Genomic DNA, 17918 nt, shown 5'->3' with positions numbered 1-17918 from the left:
TAGAGCATGGTCTCTGGAAAGCAAGCAACAGCCCAGTGTGGCAGTCACACCAGGAGTGACCAGGGGCTGTGAGGTAGGCATCTGAGGATTGGAGCTGCCCAGCACCTATTCTTCCTTCTTCAGGTAATGGTACCCCAATTTTCCTTAGGGGAACCATCCCTTCCCACTGCACGGTCTTAGCGGGACTGCCAATCAGGTTGACCCACCCACCTACAGCCAAGCTAGGCCAGATGCTTTCTCCCTGGAATTTGCATCATAAATAGGAAATATAATGATGGAAAGTATTTGGGGCATAAGGTTTACTCGTTTCTGAGACAATGCCTTGAAGAAGGTCTCTGCTTTTGTCCTAAATTTCCCGAGCCTTTCTGGACCCTTTCTTTTTCAAGGCTGGGTTTTCCAGCTTTTCTTTCCATTTGGTGTGAGATACACATCATTACATTTTTTAGCATAAATTAGCCATTGCTGGTTTCAGGGGCTTCCAATCAAGCCATATAAACAGACACAGAAATACATCCAGCCGGTGTGAGGACTCAGTCACATGGCCATGGGGAGAGTAGGGAATGGATCAGACACTATAAGGAGTGAGTTTGGGATCAGAAATGCCAGGTAGGTGGTGACTGCAGACATACAGGTGAGCAACTAGGTGGCCCAAACTGTGACAATGACCTGTGGAATACAGAGAAGGACTCATGGACCAACCCAAAGAGTAGACGCATGTATCACTCATTCAATCGCAAGCATTTCTTAAGCACCTAAAATGTGGTCAACATTTGCCCATCTTTGTGGCCACCTGCCTGTTTCTTTGTCATCTGTCGCTTGTCTCCTGGATCAGCTACCTATTGCTGCATAATACATTACCCCAAAACTTACTGGCATAAAATCATAACTATAATGACGGTCCATTGTCTTCTGTGGGTCAAAAATTCAAGACAGTCTTGGGTGGTCTCATGAGGTTACAGTCAAGATGTCAGCCAGGGCTGCCATCACTTGAAGGCTTGACTGGGACTGGAGGATTTGCTGCCAAGGTGGCTCCCTCATAGGGCTGGCAAGTTTCTGATTGCTGCCAAGGGGTGGTGAGGAGAACACCACCTCCAGGAAAGGGCCTGGAGCATGACCAGCCATGTGGGGAGAGAGGCCAGGGGCCATCGATATAGTAGACACATGAGTGAAGAATCTAGCCCGCGAGTGGATCCTACAGCCCCAGCTATTCTGGTCTATACCATGTGCATCAGAGAGAAACAGCCCAGCCAAACCCTTCCTAAATTCCTGCCCCATGGATCTAGAAGCAAAATAAAACAGTTGCATCAAGACACTACATTATAGAGTAGTTTTTTTTGTTTGCTTGCTTGTTTGTTGTTTTTTTTGCGACAGAGTCTCGCTCTTTTGCACAGACTGGAATGCAGTGGTGCAATCTTGGCTCACTGCAACCTCTGCCTCCCAGGTTCAAGCGATGCTAATGCCTCAGCCTCCCAAGTAGCTGAGATTACAGGTACTCGCCACCACACCTGGCTAATTTTTGTATTTTTAGTAGAGACAGGGTTTCACCATATGGGCCAGGCTGGTCTTGAACTCCTAACCTCAAGTGATCTGCCTCCCTAGGCCTCCCAAAGTGCTGGGATTACAGGCATGAGCCACTGCACCCAGCCTAGAGTAGTTTTTTACTCAACATTATATAATGCAAACATATTTTTGAATCCCTATTACCATTTTTTGCATCTATCCACAGGGTCTATAAGCTTGACTTCTTCTAACAGACTTTCTTGAGGGGACTGGAGGTACTGGATTACTCTGTCTACACTAGCAGAAAGCTGGTAGTGCCTGGGGGTTCACATCCTCCCATGGTGCCCCTTAGCCAATCACTGACTAGAGTAGGAGTATGAAAGCCCAATTTCCTTGCTCTCGTGGGTTAAATGGTGCCACTCATGGCCGGGCATGGTGGCTTATGCCTGTAATCCCAGCACTTTGGGAGGCCAAGGTGGGCAGATCACGAGGAGGGTTCGACACCAGTCTGGCCAACATGGTAAAATCCCGTCTCTACAAAAAATTAGCCAGGTGTGGTGGTGTGTGCCTGTAATCCCAGCTACTCCAGAGGCTGAGGCAGGAGAACTGTGCAAACCCGGGAGGCAGAGGTTGCAGTGAGCTGAGACAGCGCTATCGGACTCCAGCCCAGGAGGCAGTGTGAGACTCCATCTCACAAAAATAAATAAATAAACAAAAATAGGTCCACACAGAAACTGTGCCTCTGGCCTTATTTGGAAAAATAGTCTTTGTAGATGTAATTAAGTTAAGGATCTTGAGATGAGATAGCCCTGGATTATCCAGGTCAATGAGCCAATGGCAACTGTCTTTATAAGAACAGAAAAAGACACAGACACAGAAGATAAGAGAAGGCCATATGATGATGGAGGTACACATGGAACGGAAGTGTCTACAAGCCAGGGGACTCCCAGGATTGCAGGGTAACCAGAAGCTGGAAGAAAGGCATGGAACAGATCCTCCCCTAGAGCTCGTAGAGGAAGCCGACCCTGCCAACACCTTCATTTCAGACTTCTGGTCTCCAGAACCGTGAGAGAATAAATTCCTGTTGATTTTTTCTTTCTTTCTTTCTTTCTTTTTTTTTTTTTTAATGGAGTCTCGCTTTGTTACCCAGGCTGGAGCGCAGTGGTGTGATCTCAGCTCACTGCAACCTCCACCTCCTGGGTTCAAGCGATTCTCCTGTCTCAGCCTCCCAAGTAGCTGGGATTACAGGCATATGCCACCACGCCTGGCTAATGTTTGTATTTTTAGTAGAGACGGGGTTTCACCACATTGGCCAGGCTGGTCTTGAACTCCTGACCTCAGGTGATCCACTCGCCTCAGCCTCTCAAAGTGCTGGGATTACAGGCGTGAGCCACTGCGCCCGGCCAATTCCTGTTGTTTTAAGCCACACAGTGGTGGTAATTTTTTAGACAGGTCTAGGAAACTACCACACTTGCTTCAAGGCAGGACAAATGCTAAAATGTAATTTATGCTCCAGAAACCCACAGAATCAGGCTGAGGCTGGAATCCCACTTGAACTTGAACTTGCCCTTCCCTAGTCTGCTTTCCTCACTCGACTTCCAGTTTCTCCTGGGAGCCTTCCTCAATAAATCATTTGCATATCAATTCCCACTTTCAGTCGGTTCTGGGGCCATCTGACTTAAGACAGGTAATAAGGGGCGGGGCCAAGATTTGCACCAAGGCTATCTAACCCCAGAAAGTTAGAAGACTCATGTAATTTATTTCAGAATCAGACCTACCTGGGCCAGACCCCTAGGAGCTGAGTGACCATAGGTAAGTGGCTTAGCATCTCTGAGCCTCAGCTTCCTGATCTGCAAGATGGGGCCAGTCTTGCTATCTCCCCCTCAGGGTAGCCAGAATAATTAGAGATGGTGTATGTAAGGATGCAGCGGGAGCCCAGGCCTTGGGCACTGTGTTCTGAACCACTGGGTAGGTATGGGGCAGACACATCTAGGCAGGTGTGTGGACTCAGGTGATGCAATCCCACCCCCAGGCAGTGCTCTGGAAGATGTGGACCCTCCACGAGCCCTCAATGTCCTGTATTGATTAGATTTGGTTTGCACAATGTTCCCAAGATGAAAGGAGCTAATGGCGAGCCATCTTATCAAAGCATATCTGTTAGATCTGAAGGCTCGTGGTATATCATCAGCTGAAAAAGAGAAAAATGCAAGTTGGAGGGGAAAGGGAAAAATCACAAAGGCCAGGAACACAATGAAAAGGGCATTCTGTGTTCTGAATCTCTAACAGCAGCCCCACTCTTGTTCTTGGGGGATGGTTCTGATAGGGAAGGCATTTCAGTCAGGGAGGCATTGACTAAGCCTGTCCCATGTCACCCATGAGGAAACTGACCTTCAGAGACGTTGCCCAGGGTCTCACAGGTGGGATTGAATCCAGGTCTGCTCAAATCCAGAGGCCAGACTCTCGACCCTAGCCTCCCTTAAGCTGTCTGAGGTCTGTCCTGATCTGATTCCATTCTTTCCTTCACCCTCCAGCCTAGTCCCCATCCACCAAGTCCAGCATTTCAAACCACAACATGTTCTTAGAGGTTTTTACTCAATGCAGCTATGACACCCAGAGGAGTCTCAGAAACAAACAAGAAAGCCTCTCTATGAGCAGAACCACCCATCCCATCATGATCATGGATCCATAGTCATCCATCATGGCACCATGTTACTAAATGTCAAGACCACACCTGCACACCCGCACTGGAGATTTCAAGATGCCACTAAGAAATAGGTAACTAACACTCAGCACAGAATGTTCTCTGGAGCTAGTTTGGACATTCTCTGTAAAGAAGAGACCCGGTGGGATAATCTGAGATGCCTCAATGCTTTATAATTACATGAGTCATTTCCACCCAGATAGGACTGGGTAGAGTTTAGAATGCTATTTGCTCTGTGTGCTACTATACCACTGAAAGAGAGGTGGAAGTTGCCTGAGCAAATTAACTGTGTCATTTTTGCTCCATGTGGGGTCAACCCAGCCTAATACTGTGGCAAGAACAGCGATGAAATAGCTAAAATGGAATCAACCCAATGTCCATCTCAGTGGTTTGAATAAATCATCATATTACATTCATTCCTTGAAATATACTGCCATGAAAATGAACAAACCATATGGGACACAGCATAGATTCATCATACATATACATATATATATTTCATCATATATATTTCATCTACATATATTTCATCTCATATATATATATATATATATATATATTTTTTTTTTTTTTTAGGTGGAGCCTCACTCTGTCACCCAGACTGGAGTACAGTGGCATGAACTCGGCTCACTGCAACCTCTGCCTTCTAGGTTCAAGCAATTCTCCTGCCTCAGCCTCCCGAATAACTGGCATTACAGGAGTGAACCACCACACCCGGCTACTTTTTGTTTTTTGATTTTATCTTTTTGTTTTTGATTTTTTGTTTCTTTGAGACAGAGTCTCGCTTTGTCTCCAGCCTATAGTGCAGTGGCACGATCTTGGCTCACTACAACCTCTGCCTCCCGGGTTTAAGCCATTCTCCTGCCTCAGTCTCCCAAGTAGCTGGGACTACAGGTGCACCACCACACCCAGCTAATTTTTGTATTTTTAGTACAGACAGGGTTTCACCATGTTGGCCAGGATAGTCTCGATTTCCTGACCTCATGATCCACTCACCTTGGCCTCCCAAAGTGTTGGGATTACAGGCGTGAGACACCACGCCCAGCCAATTCATCTTATAATACTGAGTAAACAAAAAAATCAAACACCAAAGAATACAATACAGTGTGATTCTATTTACAGTTCAAAGCAAGCAAAGCTAAACTACGTTGTGAGGGTGCATGCTTAGGCAGTAAAACTATAAAAACAAGCAAACAACTGAGAACCACAGAAGAAAGGATGGTGAGTATTTCTAAGGGAGTGAAGGGGAAATAAACAGAAGCTTCTGGGTTCTGGCAATATCTATATCTTGAACTGGTTGGTAATTACATGGGTGTTTCCTTTATAACTATTTGTTATATTTTGTGTACTGTATATGTTGCACAGATGTGTTATATGAATGCTATATATCACAATAAAAATGTTTTAAGAATGTCATTCGGGGCAGGTATGGAGGCTAATGCCTGTAATCCCAGCACTTTGGGAGGCCAAGGTGGGAGGATCACTTGAACCCAGGAGCTGGAGACCAACCTGGACAACATAGTGAGACCCTGACTCTACTGAAAATAAAGTTTAAAAAATTAGCCGGGCATGAAGGCATGCACCTGTAGTCCCACCTATTCAGGAGAAAGATGTGAAAGGATGGCTTGAGTCCTGGAGTTGGAGGCTGCAGTGAGCTATGATTGTACCACTGCACTTCAGCCTGGGTGACAGCACAAAACGCTGTTTCAAAAAAAAAAAAATTAAAGAATGTCATTAGGGAATTACAAATTATAAACAACAACGGGACCTATTAGCATGGCCAAATCCAGAATACTGACAACCCCAAATGCTGGCAAGCATATGAATGAAAAATGGTACAGCAACTTTGGGAGACAGTTTGGGAGTTTCTTACAAAGCTAAACCTACTCTTATTATATGATTCAGCAATTATACTCCTTGATATTTACCCAAATGAAGTGAAAATTTATGTCCACATAAAAACCTGCACACAGATGTTTCTAGCAGGCTTTACTCAAGATTGCCAGAATTTGGGAGCAACCAAAATATTCTTCCGCAGGTGAATGGATAAAAACTGAAGTACCTCTAACAGTGGAAAATTATTCAGTGCTAAAAAGAAATGAGCTATCAAGCCATGAAAAGATATGGACAAACTTTAAATGCATATTACCAAGTGAAAGAAGTCAGCCTGAAGAGGGTACATACAGGATGATTCCAATTGTATGACATTCAGCTGTATGACATTCAAAGGTAAAACTATGGAGACAGTGAAAAGATCAGTGGTAGCCAAGGGTTGGGGAGAAAGAACGGATGAACAGGCAGAGCAGAGGATTTGTAAGGCAGTGAAATTATTCTTTATGATACTTTAATGGTGGCTACACGTCATTACACGTTGGTCCAAACCTACAGAAGGTACAACACCAAGAGTGAGCCCTAATGTAAACTATGGACTTGGGTGATAGATGATTGACATGGTTTGGCTGCATCCCCAACCAACTCTTACCCTGAATTATAATAATCCCCATGTGTCAAAAGCGGGGTCAGGTGGAGATAACTGAATCATGGGGGCAGTTTCTCCCATACTGTTCTCATGGTAGTGAGTAAGTCTCATGAGATCTGATGGTTTTATAAATGGGAGTTCCCTTGCACAAGCTCTCTTGCCTGCCGCCATGTAAGATGTGACTTTGCTCCTCATGTGCCTTCCACCATGATCATGAGGCCTCCCCAGCCATGTGCAACTGAGTCAACTAAACCTCTTTCCTTTATAAACTACCCAGTCTCAGGTATGTCTTTATTCACAGTGTGAGAACAGACCACTACAATGATCATGTATTAATGTAGGTTCACAGATTGTAACCCATGCACCACTTTTGGGGGGTAGGGAGGGAGGATGTTGCTAGTGAGGGAGGTTAAGGGCAGGGGTCAGGGAGAATATGGTCCACGCACAAGGAATCTCTGTATTTTCCACTCAGTTTTGCTGTGAACGTAAAACCGCTCTAAAAATAAGGTTTATTATTATTTTTAAGTTTTAAGAAATAAAGAAAAGGCAAAGGAAGAAAAGAAAAGGAAAAGGGATCTTGGGCACATAACTTACTCTCGGCACCTCGTCTATAAAACAGGAAAAAACAACACCTCACTCACAGACTTGTGAGGACAAAAAGTGAGAAAATGTGTAAGCTGTCAAGCGTATCTTCCATTCATCTGGGAGTTACTGACCAGGACACGAGTTCATATTCCTGAGCCACTGCCCCCTTACCAGCTAGAAAAAAACCAACTGGCCAGGAGCAGTGGCTCAGGCCTACCATCCTAGCACTTTGGAAGGCCACAGCAGGAGGATCACTTGAGCCCAGGAATTTGAGATCAACCTTGGGAACATAGTAAGACCTCATTTCAGTGGCACATGCCTTTAATCCAGCTACTCAGGAGGCTGAGAAGGGAGGATGGCTTGAGCCCCAGAGATCCAGACTGCAGTGAGCTATGATCTTGCCATGCAATCCAGCCTGGGTGATGGGATGTAACCAAATGCCCACTAACTTGAAGGAAACAGATGTAGTTTGTTCATTCGTTCGTTCGTTTGTTTGTTTATTTATTTATTGAGACAAGGTCTCACTCTGTCACCCAGGCTGGAGTGCAGTGGCATAATTGCAGCTCACTGCACATTTATCTCCCAGGCTCAAGTGATCCTCCCACTTCACCCTCCCCAGTAGCTAGGACTACAGGTGCACGCCACCACGCTCAGCTAATTTTTTTAATTTTTGTAGAGAGAGGATCTCACTATGTTGCCCAGGCTGGTCTGAAACTCCTGGCCTCATGAAATCCTCCCACTTGGCCTTCCAAAGTGCTGGGACTGCAGGAGTGAGCCACTGCGCCTGGCCAAGATGTAGTTTAAATAAAATAGGATAAATAATTAATTATTTGTTTTTTTTTTTTTTTTTTTTGAGACGGAGTCTCGCGCTGTGTCACCCAGGCTGGAGTGCAGTGGCGCGATCTCGGCTCACTGCAAGCTCCACCTCCCAGGTTCAGGCCATTCTCCTGCCTCAGCCTCCGAGTAGCTGGGACTACAGGCGCCCGCCACCACGCCCGGCTAGTTTTTTGTATTTTTAGTAGAGACGGGGTTTCACCATGTTAGCCAGGATGGTCTCAATCTCCTGACCTCGTGATCCGCCTGCCTCGGCCTCCCAAAGTGCTGGGATTACAGGCTTGAGCCACCGCGCCCGGCCAAATAATTAATTAAATAGAAACAGAAATAAAATGACAGACCCAAAGGCTGTCGGACAGTGACATGTTGAAAAGTGGCTAGTCCTTCCCTGGGGGCAAAGGTGCCTGAGCCTCCCCACCCCTCATCTCACACTCTGGTTGCTCTGTATATTTGAGGCTGAGGACTGCAGTCTGCTGGGATTCTACAGTCAGTGCTAGGTTTCGGGGAGGAGAGACTGGTCAGGAAGAGACACTGCCCACAATCCTCTACCACATTTGTGGCCTCCCCAGGGTCCTGGGGGTAACCTAGAAAGAAGATAAACAGAGCGGGCTTGTGACAATTGAAAATATCTATTTTTCTCCCAAAGCCAGACACAAGAAGGAACAGGGTGACTTCTTCAGCTCATCTCAAGGGAACACTTTGATCCAGGTCTAATGGATCACTAAACTCTCCTCTCCCTGCTGAGTGGGTGGAATGTCAACAGCCCAGACCAACAGTGCCCCCAGCAGTGTTCCAAATGTCTTCAGTCTCTCATTCATTCTGCAAATAACCCCAACCTCCAGCTCCAGCCCCTGTGATGTGCCAGGGGCTGGCATTATAGCAGCCAGGCAAGGCTCTGCTCTCAAGCAGCTAACATTGTAGCTCAAATAAAATACAACAAATAGGCCAGGCGCGGTGGCTCACGTCTGTAATCCCAGCACTTTGGGAAGCTGAGGCAGGCGGATCATGAGGTCAGGAGATCAAGACTATCCTGGCTAACATGGTGAAACCCTATCTCTACTAAAAATGAAAAAAATTAGCCAGGCATGGTAGCACACGCCTGTAATCCCAGCTACTCGGGAGGCTGAGGCAGGAGAATCGCTTGAACCTGGGAGGCAGAGGTTGCAGTGAGCTGAGATCACACCACTGCACTCCAGCCTGGGCAACAGAGAGACACCTTGTCTCAAAATAAATAAATAAATAAATAATAGGTCATTCCAGAGAGTGACAGATCTAAAAAGAATGTAAGTTGCCAGTTGCAGTGGCTCATGCCTGTCATCCCAGAAACTTGGGAGGCCAAGGTGGGAGGACTGATTGAGCCCAGGAGTTCAAGACTAGCTTGGACAACACAGCAAGACTCCATTTCTACTTTAAAAAAAAAAAGAAAGAAGAAAGAAAATTAAAGGGTGTGTAAAGGAGAGCTACTTGGACAGATAGTAGGGGGCAACACATGATGGGATGGGCAGGGAAGGGCCAACTGAGCAGATAATGTTTAAGCTATGGGTCGGGCACAGTGGCTCATGCCTGTAATCCCAGTACTCTGGGAGGCCAAGGTAGGTGGATCACCTGAGGTCAGGAGTCAGAGACCACCCTGGCCAACATAGCGAAACCCCATTTCTACTAAAAATACAAAAATTAGCCAGGTATGGTGGCGGGCACCTGTAATCCCAGCTACTTGGGAGGCTGAGGCAGGAGAATTGTTTGAATCCAGGAGGCAGAGGTTGCAGTGAGCCACGATCGTGTCACTGCACTCCAGCCTGGGCGACAGTGAGACTCTCACAAAATTTAAATATATATATATATATATATATATAATTAAAAATAAAAATAATTTAAGCTATGTTGGACGAGAAGGAGCCAGTTGTGATGAGGGAAACTGGGCTGAGGGTGGGCTTTCTGAGCCAAGGGGAATGCAAATAAAAAGACCTTAGGCACAAATTAGCTAAAACCTTGTATTAGTCTCTTAACTATATACAAACTGGGTGACTTCAACCAACAGACCTGCATTCCCGCACAGTTCTGGAGGCCATGAGTCCAAAATCAAAGTACCAGCATGGCTGGGTCCTTCTGGAGGCTCTGAGGGAGAATCTGTTCTGCGCCTCGGTCCTGCCACCTGGAGGCTGCCGGCAATCCTGGGCGATCCTTGGCTCTTACATGCCTCACCCCAATCTCTGCCTGTCTCCACATCGTCTTCTTTCTGAGTCCTCTCCTCTTCTGATAAGGACAGCCATCACTGGACTGAGGGCCTGCCCTAAATCCAGGATGATTTCATTTCAAGATCCTTAACTACTTGCATCTACAATGGCCCTATTTCTTTTCCTTTTTCTTTTCTTTTTTTTTTTTTTAAATACAGGGTCTCTCTGTCGCCCAGGCTGGAGAGCAGTGACGCAAACACCACTCACTGCAGCCTCAACCTCCTGGGCTCAAGTGATCTTCCCTCCTCTGTCTCCCAAGTAACTGGGAACACAGGCACGCACTACCATCCCCAGCTAATTTTTTAAAGCTTTTTTGTTTATTTGCTTCATTCCTTTTATGGCTGAATAACAATACAATGGTATGGATAGACCACATTCTGTCTAGCTTGAGAAAACATATAATTGTGAGGGTTTTTTTAAATTCATAATTGATCTTATACAATATGAATGGCACTGTAATTTACTTTGTTTTTTGTTGGTTTTTTTTTTTTTTTCCATCTATCAATGCGACTTGGTGAAGTGAGTAAAATTGGTGGGTTCTTTAAAATATAACAGATGCTGTCAGATTATGTCAAGAAATGGAAGCGAGTTATTGTGCGGAACGCTCCACGGGTGATACGCCACTCATTCTCACAACACGCCAGGAAAGGTATTATCAGTATTCGAGACACTAGGAAATTAAGTTTCAAAGAAGTAAAGCAATTGGCTGAGTACCAAGCATATGAAAAGCTCTTCAAAATTAGGTATTGAATGGATGAATATAATTATCAGTGGCCGAGCTGGGGATTTGAACTCAGCTCTGTGCACTTACTTGAAGGTCAACCTCCTGCCTCTGCACACAGAACCAGGAAACAGACCGCTGTGCATTTAAAGCAGCTGCTGTTATATGCTGATGGGAGGCGGGGGCAGAATAATAATCACCCACTTTCAGTAGTCCTGGAGGACAAGCTCTCTCTCCAGGAGGACAAAATTTTCTAGGGCTGACTGGGAAAACACATCAAGCATTTGGTAAATGCACGACCTTTGGAGAAAGGACTGTTCTGAATAACTAAGCTAATAATAATCACCCGACAGCAATTTCCTGCAAGCTGGTTTCTTAACACACATCTGGCAGTTCATCCGCCTTCCCCTCTGCTGCACACGTAGTTTGTCATCAGTCCAGGTGGCAGGAGTGATGGACACTCCAGCGTGTGTGAGCATGCACTTTAACCCTTGCTTCGCTAAGTCTGGGGGAGACTCTCACAGCAAAAGACCTGCCTGGGACACCAGGAAGGGCATTTAACCCTAAGGCTCCACTCAACGGGCTCACTGGGACATTCTGAAAATGTGATTCTGAGGCCGGGTGCGGTGGCTCATGCCTGTAATCCCAGCACTTTGGGAGGCCAAAGAGGGCAGATCACGTGAGGTCAGGAGTTTGAGACCAGCCTGGCCAACACGGTGAAACCCCGTCCCTACTAAAAATACAAAAATTAGCTGGGTGTGGTGGCGGGTGCCTGTAATCCCAGCTACTCAGGAGGCTGAGGCAGGAGTATTGCTTGAACCCGGAGGCAGAGGTAGCAGTGAGCTGAGATGGTGTCACTGCACTTCAGCCTCGGTGCCAAAGGGAGACTCTGTGAAAAGAAGGAAGGAAGGAAGGAAGGGAGGAAGGGAGGTAGGGAGGGAGGGAGGCAGGGAGGGAAAGAAAATGTGAGTCTGCATCTCACTAGCTAGGTAACACTGAGCAAGGCATTTCGCCTCTCTGAGCTTCGGAGTGGGTGTGAGAATGAAGAAAAACCACAAGATGAATGGGCCAGCAGTGTGCCTTGTTCATAACTGAGGCTGAGGAACAGAGGGCCCCCTCCCACACTCCCCCAGCTACCATCTCTTTGCAGCCCTGCCAAGAAGGGCTGGCTTTCTTTCCCCTTATCTAGTGACCTATTACTGTGTTGCAAACCACCTCAAAATTTGTGGCACAAATAATAACTCTTTGGGGCCATCTGGGCTGCTATAACAGAATACCATAGGGTGGCTGATAAACAAACACATTCATTTCTCATGGTTCTAGGGGCTGGAAAGTCCAAAATCAAGGCACTGGCAGGTTCTGTGTCCAATTCTTGGTCATAGATGGCTGTCTTTTTGCTGTGTCCTCACGTGATAGAAGGGGTGAGGCAGCTCTTTGGGGCCTCTTCTGTAGGGGCACTAATGCCCTATAAAATATTATAGGTTTGACAAGAGGAGGGATGCAATCTGACTTTTTATTTTAAAGGGTCATTCCCCCTGGTTTAAATTTGAAGACAAAACTCCCAAGGGTGAGAACAATGCCTTCCTAGTGCCCTCTCCATCACCCAACATCCTCTGGGCATAACTGAGAGAACCCTCAGTGAACTAGAGAGAAAACTATGAATAGAATCTGGTCCCAAGACACCCAACTGACTCTCTGTGTACTGTCCTGGGGGATTTTAGGAAACATAATCTGTGTCTTAAAAAAAAAAAAAGTCTTATTTGTGTTGCTTAGTCACCCTATCAACTCTCCACGTTTTATTATCAGTAATCGTGAAATTGATGTTGATTTAATTCTGTTTTGCAAAGACAAAAAAAAAGTAATTTAGACAAAGGTTGCCAGCTGAGGCCATGTGTGTGCATGTGTGTACACATGAGCACACAGGGATATAGATTTTACATATGTGGACTTTACACATGTTCCTGTGTATTTGTGTGCTCACTGACATGTCTGAGAGTGGACACCACTGTGTGTGTCTGGGCACGTCTGTGAACACATCAGTGTGGTGTATACCCCTGGCAGCTCCCCATCTCACGCACAATAAAATCCGAAGTTCTTACAATGTCACAAAAGTTCTAACCCTGGCTACCTATGTACCCTCGTTTCCTACGGCCCATCCCCTGGCTTACTCCATTGTGGCCAGGCTGACTTCCATGATGTCACTGAACACATGAGAAAAGGGCCAATATCACTGACTGTACTTTTTCTAAAAATGCAGTGACTCAGGCAAGAGATGTGAGAACCTGTGCTCTCTCCTGCTCATCCTCTTCAGGGCATTCTTCGGAGGGCTGTGCTCAGTCACCAACTCAGAGGCTTTGTGAAATTTTGCAAGCAAGAAAAAACGAGCAAACATGGATTCTTATGTTTGCCACTTTGTTCCACCCGCTTGGTGTTGGAAACTTGATAAGCATATGAATTAATGAAATCACTACCACCTATTAATAACGAGTACTGGCTGGGCGTGGTGGCTCATGCCTGTAATTTAGGAGCTTTGGGAGGCCGATGCAGGAGGACTGCTTGAAGCCAGGAGTTCGAGGCCAGCCTGGGCAACATAACAAGACACAGTCTCTACCAGAAAAAAAAAAAAAAGGTGCCACGCAACTGTAGTCCCAGCTACTAGAGAGGCTGAAACGGAAGGATTCCTTGAGCCCAGGCGTTCAAGGCCGCAGTGAGCTAAAACTGCGCCACTGCACTCCAGCCTGGGTGACAGAGCAAGACCATCTTAGAAAAATAAACAAACAAACAAACAAATGGGTACTAAGAGCATGGATAACGATTACACTCGTGATAATAAATGCAGTAGCATGCTGGTTAAATAGCACAGGCTCTGGATCCCACACCCCGGGTGAATCCAGGCTTTACCATTTAGTAGCTGGGCGAGTTATTTAACTTCTATTTAACTCCTTTAGAGGAATGAGTTTAGCCACACATGTGAGGAGATGTTCCCACCTAGGCGGGTCCCCTCAGCAAACACGTCTCACCTGCGACCAGAGTGAAGCCTACACTGCCGGCAACCCCCGCACGCATGCGCGGCCCGGGCAGGTAGGTGGAGCCACGGTGCGCTGCGGTCAGATGGTTGCATGCGGGGGCGGGGCCCCGCCTGCGCAGACCGCCTGTTATGGCGGCCGCCTGAGTCCCACCGACGGACGGCGGGGTCGGATGGGACCCCAGGCTGAGCCCCGCGGCGGGTAAGTGACTGGGAGAAGAGGCGGGACAGGGTAGGGTGCAGGGAGCCTTCTGGCGCCGAGCCTGACTTTGAAATCCGAGCTCCCACGGATCTGAGGCCCAGATCCCTGAGGCCCGACCGCACTCTTAGCCTGTTTCCCCTTCTGAACACAGGTGTTGGGGGAAGAAGTCCACGTCCTCACCTGAGTTTCCGTCCTGGGTCCAGGCACCTCTCCTTCGATTCCAGATTAGGAAGGGAGGGCAGTGCCCGACCTGTGACTGTCTTTTGAGAGGGCAATAGTTAACCCAAAAGGGTGGCGTTAGGAAGGCGACAAGACAAAGAGGACGAGGAGCCCCACGAGGGACGTCCCCGGAGCCCCTCACTACGACTCTGCGCGCCGTGGCCAGGCTACGTTTTTCCCACCCCCAACACAGGCGTTCACACCCTACCCTCCGTTATCCAGCTCCTGGCCTAAATCGTTATGGGATCGCGCCAAATTTCTGATTGTTGAGTGAGTTGCACTTATCAGAAAGAAGGAGGAGGGAAGTTATTTCAACATCGTGATCCCAGCAAACTGCTTATTTGGGACAACTGACTGGGGACCTATAGGAGAGGAAGGCTGGCAGCGTCTCTGTCTAGTCCCCACAGCCTTAGAAGAGCCAAGAACACGTTAGCTCCTGCTGCAGGGATGAGCTTGCAGCCCTATGGAGAGGTGGCGGGGCGGGTCCCCATCTGCAACCTGGGGCTCCTTTCTCAGCTCTGCCCAGTGAAGAGAGGAGCCCCAAATCCATACAGACCCTGCATTCCCGGAGGGGGACTTTTCCTGACTAGAGAAACTGTTACCTTTTTTCTTTCTTCCCAGCATTCACTTTAATCATCATATTGCTATAATGATAGTACTTACTATTGTTGCTTATTGAACGTTTATTATATGTGGTGAACCCTAAAAGTGAATCATTGTCTCATTTACTCCTCACACAGGCCCCGAGGTAGGTTCAAGAGGGCCTTCTTATTCCTAGAGAGCTGATTCTAGGGAAAACCACTTAAAGGGAGTCTCCTTCACCTGGGACTTACATTGCAGTGTGCATTTCTTGGGAAGCCCGGTTGGATTGAATTTAAAAATGGAAAATTCAATTAGAGATTAAGAATTTGAGTTTCTTTTTTGTCTATACTTAAAATTTAGTGTGTAATGTTATGCTCACTTTTGGAAAAAGCAAAGAACAGTGATTTTTCTGGGATGTAAGTTTTCCAACAATAGGCCATGTGTGGTGGCTCATGCCTGTGATCCCAGCACTTTGGGAGGCCAAGGTAGATAGATCACCTGAGGTCAGGAGTTCAAGACTAGCCTGGCCAACGTGGCAAAACCCTGTCTCTACTAAAAATACAAAAATTAGCTGGGCATGGTGATGTGTGCCTGTAGTCCCAGTTACTCGGGACACTGAGGTAGGATCACTTGAGCCCAGGGGGCGGAGGTTGTAGTGAGCTGAGATGGCACCACTGCACTCTAACGTGAGCAACAGAGTGAGACTCGTCTCAGGAAAAAAAAAAAAAAAAAATGCACTGTGGCGAAAAAAGAAAGAGCATCCTTTGGTTCCATTTTTAAAAGAAATGGCTTTTGATTTTTTATTTTTACAGCAATATTAAAAACAGAAACTATATGTGAAAGTTCTCAGTTTTCCCCCAGGACATCTCTAAGTCCTGAGAGAGCTTGATCTGCCTTTGAAATAAGTGGTAGGTATAAGCTGTATTTTCTCTTCTGGAATCTGATCTAATTTTGCCAGTCCCACTGATTAACAGCGTTTGCCTGAAGGTCCAGCACTTTCAATGACACCATGAAATTCTGCATTGATTTGCCAGATTCACATACTTTCTTCACAACCCACTTGCATTTTGATGGCTTTATAGTGTTGAGTGGGAAAGCTAGCATGGAGACCAATAAGGAATCATCTTTTTCCTAAAAAATTTTTTGTTGGTACAGCTTTTGCTACTCCACAGCAAGCACTTAAATGTAGGAACTCCGGCAGTGTACTGGGATAGTTAGGACACCCTGAGTCATGATGACCTCTTTTTGCAGTTGAAAAAACGGGGGCCTGGCGAGATTTCATGACATGCCTAGGGAACACACCTACCCAGGTAGGAACAGCTTCTGTAGGCAGTCAGGGGTTACAGGCAGGTTTGGGTCAAATACCTGAAACCAACCCCAGGACAAGGAGGTTGCTGGTGTTTTATTAACACCTACTGTGAGCCCAGGACTCTGCTCAGCACTTTACCCACCCAGTAACACTGCATGAGATTGTGGCTGAAGAAACAGAGGCAGAGAGGTGAAGTATTTTCCTGAGATCACATGGCTAGGAGGTGAGAGACCAGGGATCCCCACCTGGTCTGTCCAATTTGAAAGCCCATCAGACTACTGCTGTTTGATGATACTTTTCCACGAGATGAAACGTGTTTGGAGGGAGATCCCCCGTTTTTGACAACTTTGCCTCAACCATGGTTTTCCAAGTTTTAGTTATTAATGTATCACCTGCATAATTTTTCTATATCTGTGTATCACCTGTGTAGTGATTCCCTTAATTACTTTTCCTTTAAATCCACTCCCTTTTTTTTTTTTTTTTTAATTTGTTTTTGAGAGAGGGTCTTGCTCTGTCACCCAGGCTGGACTACAGACTGCAGTGGCACATTCTCGGCTCACTGCAACGCCCGCCTTTTGGACTCAGGTGATCCTCCCACCTCAGCCCCCCAAGTAGCTGGGACTACCGGCGTTCTCCACCGCACCCGGCTAATTCCATTCACCTTTTTAAATTCAGTAGCAGAGCTTTAGGCCAGGCACGATGGCTCACACTTGTAACCCCAGCACTTTGGGAAGCTGAGGTGAGAGGATCGCTTGAGTCCAAGGATTTGAGACCAGCCTGGGAAACATAGTGAGACCCTCGTCTCTACAAAAAAAAAAAAAATTGAATGCCAAGCATGGTGGCATAGCTGCCAACCTAACTACTGGGGAGGTTGAGGCAGGAGGATCGTGTGAACCCAGAAGTTTGAGACTGCAGTGAGCTGTGATTGCACACTGTGCTCCAGCCTGGGCAACAGAGCAAGCCCCTGTCTCTAAAAAGAAATGTTTAAAAATAAAACATAGTTTAAAATAGGAAAGCTTTATAACAACAAATGATATGGGGACAGAAGATAACAGCTTCTAGAATTAAAAAGAAAGAGTAAAGGGCCATAACAACTAAATGCAAAGTGTAAATTGTGATTGGATACTAGTTTGGGGGTGGGGAGAGCCTCAAAGACCTTTGGGAGACAGGTGGAGGAAATTGACTTTAAATGCTATTAGGGAGGCCGGGCGCGGTGGCTCAAGCCTGTAATCCCAGCACTTTGGGAGGCCGAGACGGGCGGATCACGAGGTCAGGAGATCGAGACCATCCTGGCGAACACGGTGAAACCCCGTCTCTACTAAAATATACAAAAAAACTACCCGGGCGAGGTGGCGGGCGCCTGTAGTCCCAGCTACTCGGGAGGCTGAGGCAGGAGAATGGCGTGAACCCGGGAGGCGGAGCTTGCAGTGAGCCGAGATCCGGCCACTGCACTCCAGCCTGGGCGACAGAGCAAGACTCCGTCTCAAAAAAAAAAATAAAAAAAAAAAAAATAAATGCTATTAGGGA

The 17918-nt window shown here is 46.7% G+C and overlaps 1 protein-coding gene across 2 annotated transcripts in view; it reads left to right on the top strand.

The window, feature by feature from the left end:
• Window positions 1-14141: 14141 nt before the first annotated feature.
• Window positions 14142-17918, top strand: part of METTL22 (methyltransferase like 22) — a 28245-nt gene continuing 24468 nt past the window's right edge. For both annotated transcript variants that reach the window (XM_025371356.1, XM_025371355.1), the window contains exon 1: window positions 14142-14281. The gene's annotated coding sequence lies outside the window, so the exon portion shown is untranslated. The remainder of the gene's footprint in view (window positions 14282-17918) is intronic.

The sequence above is a fragment of the Theropithecus gelada genome, chromosome 20 (assembly GCF_003255815.1).
Source record: "Theropithecus gelada isolate Dixy chromosome 20, Tgel_1.0, whole genome shotgun sequence".
In the NCBI taxonomy this organism is placed as follows: Eukaryota; Metazoa; Chordata; class Mammalia; order Primates; family Cercopithecidae; genus Theropithecus; species Theropithecus gelada.
The sequence above is the reverse complement of the archived record's forward strand: the minus strand, read 5'-3'. Positions and strand labels throughout refer to the sequence as shown.